This window comes from Cibotium barometz, chromosome 25, assembly GCF_041138505.1.
Source record: "Cibotium barometz isolate CiBa-2024 chromosome 25, ASM4113850v1, whole genome shotgun sequence".
NCBI classification, from domain to species: Eukaryota; Viridiplantae; Streptophyta; class Polypodiopsida; order Cyatheales; family Cibotiaceae; genus Cibotium; species Cibotium barometz.
This window is the reverse complement of record NC_141070.1, coordinates 55,535,781-55,545,436: the sequence shown is the minus strand read 5'-3', so window position 1 is coordinate 55,545,436 and position 9,656 is coordinate 55,535,781. Positions and strand designations below refer to the sequence as shown.

Genomic DNA, 9,656 nt, shown 5'->3' with positions numbered 1-9,656 from the left:
TTGCCATCCATATTGAGCTTATACAGCCCTCGACATAGTGAACCAGATGCTACAATGATGTCACCACAAGAGAGATCATGAACAGTACATCTGTCATCCACAAATTTTATAACCAAACCTGTTTTGGCAAATGCGGAGACTGACAGCAGATTCTTTTTGATCCCTGGCACATACAATGCATCAAAAAGTGTAAAGGTGTTGCCATTTGCAACATTCAGCACAATCTGTCCAACTCCTTCAACGGGATAAGAGGAGTTATTGGCACAAGTGACAGTATTCCCTGTGGGAGCAGACTCAAGGAAGGTGAATAAACTGCGCTGCGAGGTGATATGCTTAGTGGCACCACTGTCAAAGTACCATACATCTGAATCTACTGCAGACATGCATGTGTCATGCAAAGATGGGTCATAACTGCACTGCGCATTGAATGCCCATTCTGTATCTAGCACAACATTAGCAGATTCATTGTTAGAAGGAGAGGCATCTGCAACAACAGCCATACCAGCCTCTTTCTTCTTAGCCTCTTTCGCAGCCAGCTTAGGACACGCTTTGATGACATGATCATTTCCCTTACAGTACTTGCAAAATGTCTTCTGTTTGTCACCCTTCTTCTCATCTTTGTCTTCCTTCTTTGGTTGCGCAGCATTTGCAGATTTCTGCTTACTAGAAGAAAAGCCAGCTTTACCTTTCCCGCTTCTCTGACTAGCAACAAAAGCTTGATCTGCGACACGCATAATATTCCTGTTTTGCCTTGACTGGTCTTCTTGCAGCAAAACAGAAACTAACTCCTCAAATGATAAGGCATTGGGATTGCCTTTCATCATCAAGCGAAGAGTGGAAGCAAAACCCTGATAAGAATCTGGTAAACCATTCAAAACAGTCTGCACAAGTGAACTGTCTGACAGGATTTCATCTGCAGAAATGAGCTGCTCTTTGAAATCCTTGATCTTTGTCAAAAAGCTATCCATAGAATCACCTTCGTTCATATGCTCACTCTCCAACTGTTTTCGGAGGTAAGCAACACGAGCCTCATTTCTTGCCTGATACAATGTGGCAAGTACATCCCAAGCATCCTTAGAAGTCCTGCAGGAGCGAATATGTGGGATAATGGTACGTTTGACAGACAGCGCAATCAAGGCATGAGCCTGCGCATCTCTACCATCCCAACGAATCTGCTCTGCTGAAAGTGGTGGTTCTCGAACAGCTGCTACAGCACTTGTGCCTGCACCATCATCAACAGTACCTGTTTCTGATGTGTTTGCAGCATTCCCAGCCACAATAGGACGTGCATCAATACCCTGCACAATATTCCATAACCCCTTTGCTACCAATACATGTCGCATCATATATGCCCACAATGGATAGTTGGTGCCATCCAACTTATCCTCAGCAGCCAACATGCGGAATACATCATTGTTGTCAGCCATGGCCAATGACTGTACTACTAGATGTAAATGCTGTCTGTAAGAGGTAAACCTGTATAAAATCGACCTGTGCTATGTAGCACAGCCCAAAACAGACGAATGGGCACTTGTCCTGCAGATTTTAATCTTGACAGAAAATCTGCACAGTAGGACGATTTTGCCTGCGCAGTACTTGGAATGCAAAAACGGAGGGCGAAATGACCTCAGATCAAAATTCTGAAATGACCAAGCCCTATGGGCTCTCCCACGGCATATACTAACCTGCAGACGCTCGTGAAACCTCGTCGCAATCGGAGGAGATGAAGCGGCAGGTGCCGGTGATGCTGCCCGGGAGGAGGAAGCCTGCTCTGATACCAATTGTTAGAATTAGGGTTGCAGGAATGCACACACAACTTCAAGAAGATGAGGAAGCTTGAGCACAACACAGTAGTGTATTATGAGTGCCAAAAATGAAAGATAACAAGCCCTAGAAGATAATGGGCGTATATACAATGCACGGGGGAAAAAACCTCCTAGTGAGGGAAAAAGTGCCCCGGCGGTCCTAAGTGTGTTCACACACATCACTACTATAATATGGTAACATGTTCCAAAGGCTAGGATCTCTGTACTTGTTGATAAAGTAAGGCATGTGGTTGTAGAGAATATGTTGCATAAGAAAACATACAATGCAGTATCGATGGCTAGGAAACAAGAGTAAACTAGAAACATACCATGTAGTGTGTAATATTGGTGTCAGTCCAAGCAGCTCTGAATGCTTTTTTGAACGCTTGTAAGTTTTCTTGAAAGCTCTTTTTGTCTTGCTAGGAGTAGTTGACTTTCTCACACATTTGGAATAGAGTATCAATTGAACACCAAACATCTGCTTTGACATTCCTTAAAGCACCTTCATGGTCTTTCATTGCATTATGAAACTTTTTCCATTGTTGGTATTCGATTCAACTTGTGTAGGTTGTTGTATATTGCTTTCCTAACTTTTTAAGTTTGTGTTGGTGATTATTCATTGGCTTGGAAAGAAATCTTCTTGCCTTAACACTTCCAATGGAGGGCTTCATTGGAATTTCCTTTTCAGTTGATGACTTTTTAATGCCCTTCAGAATCTGGACATTACCTCCATGTAGTCCAATTTTTGATAGCACCTTCTCTAATGCACTAATGGCTTCTTTCCTCTTTGCTACATTCTTGATCTTCCAAGCAACACCAATGTGGCGATATACCAGTTTCTCTATGATATGACACAAAGCATGAAGCGTGCATATATGCACATTGGAAAGAGGAATCTCAAACACTGGTTTAAAGTTCTCATCCAAAATTTGTCTGTTGGTGGGTGGTCATCTCCACCACTTAGAGTCCATCACCCTTGCGAAGTCCATGCAGTAAAGGCATGGAGACTTTGCATTGCCCCCTTTGCTGCAATTAAATAAGCACTTGAGAGTCTTCAAAAATCACCCGCCGCAAGATGCCATTGGACTTGAAATTCCTCCCTTTTCTCTGCATGGAGCATCTTGTTTGCATTCATCTGTTCTTTGATGAGATTGGGGATATGTGTCTGATGAAATACCCAAAACAAGGATTCATGGTCCTCTTTCTTGACCTCAAATGACCCTAGCCACCAGATGTTCATCTCGGACTGCACACTAAAATACTTTGAATCATCCCTATTGCAATTACAAAGAGCCCTATTCATAAGTGTTGTGACCCTTTCCGTCTTTTTGTCCTTGATCTCACACTCATCAAGCTTGATGACAAACTGAAGTACACCTCCTACCTCCTCAAATGTAATATCATAGAACTTCGCCATTCTCTTTTGCAAGAGCTCCAAGTCCATGAATATATTGTTGTGTTCATTATAGAATATGCTGCCACCTTCTCCCTTAAACTCTCCTACAATGTGGTATGAGTGACCAACATAGTGAAGTTGTTCTGTGTTTAATTCCTCCCTATGTCTCCAAACTTTTATAGGTGTTGGAAGTAGCTTTGCTTTAATGCCTTTGGCCTGAAGGAGGGATGTCACTGACTTCTGGATGGCACTATAACCCTTACGACTGACTCCACTTGAATATCCATGGCACTATAACCCTTACGACGACTGACTCCACTTGAATCCATGGCATATTGAATATCCGCCTGAAATTGTATTGTTGGTTACTATTCATCAACTATATCTCATTGAACCACCTTGAACTTCTTCTCTTTTATCATTTCTCTTGCCATTCTTGATGTCACGAATGGTTTTAGTTGCTTTGCTGGATTGAGATTGGGATTAATATTCTCTTTGTTAGGATGTATGACAACCCTACAAATACAACACTACTCGTTACTAACGTAGAGAACATGTAAATCCCAACGAAGCCCAGCAAATAAAATAATATTAATTGCTAACACAAAAGACATGTGAATGGGATTGCATTCAGTGCAATCTTACCTTATGGCTTGGATTCTCTTCTTTAGGCCTCTATAACTGAGCCTCAAGTTCTCGACGTTTTTGAGCTTTCTTTTCTGTATGCACCGTCCAATGATTGTGTCTTTTTCTCTATATTTGTGGAGGTCACTTCTTAGTTTATTGATTTGACATTCTTGTTCTTCCAATCTAACTTTTTGTGTCTTGCATTCACTAGATAAGCCAAGAAGCTCATTTGCTAAGTGTTGTGAATAATGCCTTTCTCTTTCTTGTATGTAAGAAATTGACTTGCAATATCCTAGTAAGCCTGTGGCACCATCACCTGCAAAATGTAAGAGAGTTGTGGGATTTGAAAAGAGAGGATGTGAAGCAGTACAGGGGTCAATAGGATAGATGGAGCCATCACACCAAAGGTCTATGTGTTGCTTCCATGAAAACCTCATATGATCTTTAACATATGATGAGAGAAATAGTTGCCCACTTTTGCGTTTTTGAATGGGCGCATACGCACTATCTAGATCAATGTGTAGATGGTACTTTCTCTTAATGCTTTCATGATTGGACTCTTCAATAGAATGAGTGTGTACATGGTTGTTCTCCATTGGAGTGTTCTAGGAATGTAAGTATACTATATGATGCAGAGTGAAAGAATAGGACTGGTTATGGTGAGAGAAGTCTTGTATTTGTCTTTTGAAATTGGAGATAAAGGTTCTAATTCTCTCCAAACTATCTTCCGTGCAATAATATCCTCCTGAACTAACCTTATTCTTGCAGTTCGAATGTATCATTTCAAAGAAGGTTCCAACGAACTTTAAGATGGCCACCTGGGAGAAAATTTACCTCTCTAGCTTAGAGACTACACTTTTATGACTTTTACATTCTCTTTATTTTAATATTTCAAGATTTTTTCTAGAGAAAGAAAATAAGAATTAACCATTTTCTTACAAGGCCCTACGAATGCCCTCCAAAATGTCCTAATGGTAGCAATCAATGCTACCATCTACTTTGCGTTTTAACTTGTAAACTGACTTAGTACCAATGGCCTTCTCGCCACCATGAGGTAGATCTATCAAATACTAGGTGTCATTCTTGAGTATAGAGTTATACTCATCCTGCATAGCATGCATCCAATGATCATCATCCTGTGCTTCCTTAAAGGAAACAAGTTCCTCCTCATTATATAAAGTAGAAATGAGAACATGATCCACATGAGAATAATCTGCATGATGAGAATCTGCATGAGTTTTGCTAGGTAAAGGAGTTGCCAACTTGCTATCCCTCAATGTCTGCACAAGCCATTTTGGCATACGCCTAGATTCTTCTATGGCTGCTCTCTCCTCATCCACTACATTCTCAGTAATTTCCTCATCAAAAGGCTGATTTGCATGCTTATGTTGCACCTGCAAAGGTTGAATTTCAGCACTTGGTTGAGCATTCAATTGCTATACATATGGCTTCCCTCCATCAATCAAAGGTAGGAGTGAATCAAACATGTCCTGTGAGCATACATTCTACTGTTTTTTGCATGAAAGCATGGGTTGAACTGAGTTTTCGATAAAAACAACATCTCTACTTACCAAAAGCTGTTTTGAGGCCAGATGGTAGAGTCTATCTCCCTTGCTTTCTGAACTGTATCCCACAAATATGCATGAAATTCCTTGGACATATACTCCCCCCTCGATCTAAATGAAGGGTGCCAACTTTACATTCACATGCATTTTTCAGCCATATATGCATGAAATTCCTTGGATCCCCTCGATCTAAATGAAGGGTGCCAACTTTACATTCACATGCATTTTTCAGCCATGGATACAAAGTGCCTAAAGCACATAAAAACCTCTGACCTCTACTTTAATGGATACACCCAGATATATCTAGAGTAAAAGTGACGAAGTAGAGATATCCTCCTATAGATGGTGTCCTCATAGGACCACATACATCACTATGTATAAGCTATAATTTCTTGACAGCTCTCACAGATCCATCCTTTGGAAATGATGCCCGATGCATTTTACCAAGAATACACCCCTCATATATATGTCTAGTAGGAGTCTCAAGAGTTGGCAACTCAGACACCATATCATGCCTTTGAAGGCATAACAAACTGCCATAATTCAGATGGCCAAATCATGCATGCCATAATTTTGCATCACTCATAGCATGAGTCATAGAGACTGAGCAAGCATCATGCTGTAACTTCTCAAATACATCCATCTTGTGTAGGCCATGAAACAAGGTACTTGAGGCAATGATAGAATAACCATCATTTCTATCCTAAACTGTACATTTGTCATCCACAAATTTCACTGTCAAGCCTGACAACGCTAAGGCTAAAACTGATAGCACGTTCTTCTTAATGCCTAGCACATATAAAACTTTAGAAAGAGTAAATGCACTCCCATTTGCAATAGTGAGCACAACTCTACCAATTCTTTTAACAAAACATGAGGAACCATTTGCGCATGTGACGGTTCCTGCACTTGGGACAGATTCCAGAGATGAGAACAAATTTTTTTGTGAAGTAATGTGCTTACTAGCACCACTGTCAAAGTACTAAGCACTCGATTCTTCCACTGACATGCATACATCATGAACAGAAGGGTCATAACTGCAATGTACATTCCATGCCCAATTAATTTGAGGAAAATTTACAGATTCCTCCTTCTCTGCACTTGGTGCAGATGCATCAACCACAACCATGCCTGATTCTTTCTTTTTCTCCTTCTCTAGCCTTTTCTTGCACTCATTTATGTAGTGCCCTGGTTTCCTACAATAGTGACACTTGCTCTTTTTAGGCTTATCACCTTATTTCTCTGCATTCTTACCTGAGAATTCTGATTTTGGCTTATAGCCACCATACAAAGAAGCTTTACTTTTGCCTTTCTGATTGGCAAAAAAAGCTTGGTCACCAACTCGCATAACAGATTTGTTTTGCCTATACTGCCCTTCTTGCAAGAGTACTGAAACCAGCTCATCAAATGTAAGGGCATTTGGATTTCCCTTCATCACTCATGAGTCTAAGGGTAGAGGCAAAACTCTGATAAGAATCTGACAATGCATTGAGAACTGGGGCACCAATGTACTAATATATCTCATCCACACTAGCAAGCTGCTCCTTAAAATCTTTGATCTTTGTCAAGAAGTTGTCCATTGAATCTCCCTCATTTATGTGTTCAGACTCCAACTATTTGCGCAGATATGCAACACGTGCTTCATTGCGCTAGTATAATGCAGCAAGTGCATCCCATGCCTATTTTGAAGTCTTACATGACCGAATATGAGGAATAATGCTTCACTTCTTCATAGAAAGTGGAAGCAATGCATGTGCATGTGCATAATGCTTCACTTCTTCATAGAAAGTGGAAGCAATGAATATGAGGAATAATGCTTCACTTCTTCATAGAAAGTGAAAGTAATGCTTCACTTCTTCATAGAAAGTGGAAGCAATGCATGTGCATGTGCATGTGCATCTCTTCAATCCCATCTCGTTTGAGCAGCAGGAGGTATTGTGGTGCATGTGCAGGAGGTATTGTGGTGCATGTGGAGGAGCCACATCTGTATCAGATTCTACTTCAGATGTACCTGGCAGCACCTGGTTACTTCAGATGTACCTGCAGCACCTGGTTACCCTGGTACTTATGAAACAAGATGAGTTTCACTACCACTCACCACATTCCAAAGGTCTTTAGCAACCAATACATGCCTCATCATATAGGACCACAATGGGTAGTTAGTCCCATCAAGTTTGTCCTCGGCAGACAACATGTTGAATACATCACTACTACCAGCCATGACTTTCTACCAAATGCAAAATCTTTCAACACATTGCAAGTACTTCACTGAATGCAACCCTGGATGGCTGCCAACTGACCGAATCACCTACAAAGTGTATGAAAAATAACACAAAGTAGAGAATAGAGTGTTACTGGCGAAAGTATGATGGTCGATGCTTTTGAAGACACTATAGATGCTGCTGCACGCAAAATCTTTGCCCCGCTACACCTAAAACCGAGCAGAACCAATCCAAAATGATGCCTCTAGCAGAAACCTTGTGACGCCCGAAACACGCCCGAATCGTGCAACGAACCCCCAAAATTTTTGTATACTTCGTATACAACACACTACAGTATATACCTTCTTCTCCTAAGAGGATATCTCAATTGGAGACATAAAAACAGGGTCGTGATGAGGAGGGAGGGAGACTACTAGATCAAGTGTCAAGGAAGCTAGCTCTAATACCAATTGTTAGAATTAGGGTTAGGGTTGCAACAATGCACACACACAAGATAGAGAAGCTTGAGAGCACACAAACTCACTAGATTAGAATGAACAAATGTGTGGCAGATACAAAAGATAAGTACACACCCCAAAATGAGTAGATAAGAGGGTGTACATACGCATGGGGGGAAAAAACCTCCTAGTAGTGAGGGAAAAAGTGCCCCAACGATTCTAAGTGTGTTCACACACATCGCTACCATATAATGCTACACATTTTTTAATAATACCCTAGACTCAAAAGCTAAATTCTAGGCCTAAAATATATTATAGTTTAAGGTCTTGACCTAAAGTGGCATGGATTCAATACTATATAAATGCCAATGTATGGGAGAAGGCCACATGCATAGGGAAGATTGTGCCCAAGTGCTATGGGAGAGTTTTATGCATTATTTGTTTTAGACTCTATGCATAGTATTATGCATATGGTCCATAGGTAAGAATGTGCATAAGAGAGCATAAGTCGATGTATAAGACAATGCATAGACTCTATATGCATAGTCTTATGCATAGACTCTATTGCATAGTCTTATGCATAGAGTCATATATAGTCTTATGCATAAGAGTCTATGCAAACACTCTATGCTCAAAGTCTATGCATAGAGTCTATACATAAGACTCTATGGATAAAGTCAATACATAGTCCTACACATAGAGTCTTATGCATAGAGGCTATTACATAAGAGTCTTATACATAAGACTCTATGCATAGAGTCAATTACATAGTCTTACACTAGAGTCTTATGAATAGAGGCTATTACATAAGAGTCTTATGCATAGAGTCTTGTGCGGGGAGTCTATGCATAAGAGTCAATTGTATAGTCTTATACATGAGAGTCTTTTGCATAGTCTTATGCAATAGAGTCTTGTGCAGAGAGTCTATGCACAAGAGTCAATTGTATAGTCTTATGTACAAGATTCTATGCATGAGAGTCTATTGCATAGTCTTATACAATAGACCCTTATGTGTAGACTCGATTCCATAGACTATATGCCTAGCCTATTATACAATAGACCCTTATGCATTGTGAAGTGTGCAAAGAAGTGCTCCAAGTAGCTATGCCCACACGAGGATGCATAGTTTGTATAAGGAACTCACACTATAAGAAGTGCTCCAAGTAAGTTATGCCCACATGAGGATGCATAGTCCGCCGCCTAAGGCACTTACACCACAAGAGAATGAGGGCATAGTAGCCACGCAATGTAGTCACATAATAGTGAGAGAGTGGTGCTAGTAGTGAGAACAGAGGCACCATATATGTGGCATGGTTATCTACACAATTGTACATGCAGCTATAACCGTGCGTATAGCCACGTTGATAGCTATGTAGAAAGAAATTGGATTCCCCCTTCCACCAAGGCCACAACACGTACTCTAAACCAAAAATACAATCTTGTTCTGGCTTGATTGTGCTTCATCTCCTTCCTTCCGTACTCTTCCACAAGCATATTGGTTCTATCTTATTGTGATTCATCTCCTTCCTTCCTTGCTCTTCCACAAGCATATTGGTTCTCTCTTAGTGGATAGATGAGTAGATGGCAAAAAAGTCTCAAGAAGT

General features: G+C 40.6%; 1 pseudogene; it reads right to left on the bottom strand.

Annotated features, from left to right (window-relative positions):
* Positions 1-1,965: 1,965 nt before the first annotated feature.
* On the bottom strand, positions 1,966-2,940 carry LOC147624760 (uncharacterized; annotated as a pseudogene).
* Between the last annotated feature and the right edge of the window lie 6,716 nt (positions 2,941-9,656).